Source organism: Egretta garzetta, unplaced genomic scaffold (assembly GCF_000687185.1).
Source record: "Egretta garzetta isolate BGI_Z169 unplaced genomic scaffold, ASM68718v1 scaffold536, whole genome shotgun sequence".
In the NCBI taxonomy this organism is placed as follows: Eukaryota; Metazoa; Chordata; class Aves; order Pelecaniformes; family Ardeidae; genus Egretta; species Egretta garzetta.
Genome location: NW_009260068.1, coordinates 1,619,334 through 1,619,610, shown reverse-complemented (window position 1 = coordinate 1,619,610; position 277 = coordinate 1,619,334).

Here is a 277-nt window from a genome sequence, read left to right as displayed (position 1 = left end):
GCAGGGGGAAGAGTTTGTATTTCAGTGGGGGTCAGATCCACATTTGGAGAAGAAAAAAAAAAAAAGAAAGGAGGAAGGCAGAGGAGTGCAACCCAGAGAGCTTTCCCCAAAATTGGGGAAGTGAAGGCAAAGTTAAAACAGAGCAGGGGAGAGCGTAGCAAATCACATGAGACCCTTCTAAAGAGCATGGACCAGCAGGCTCAATCCGCATCTTGAAACAGGGAGAATTGTCTTGAAGATGGAGCTGAAAAATGGGGGGGGGGGGGGAGAAAGAGAT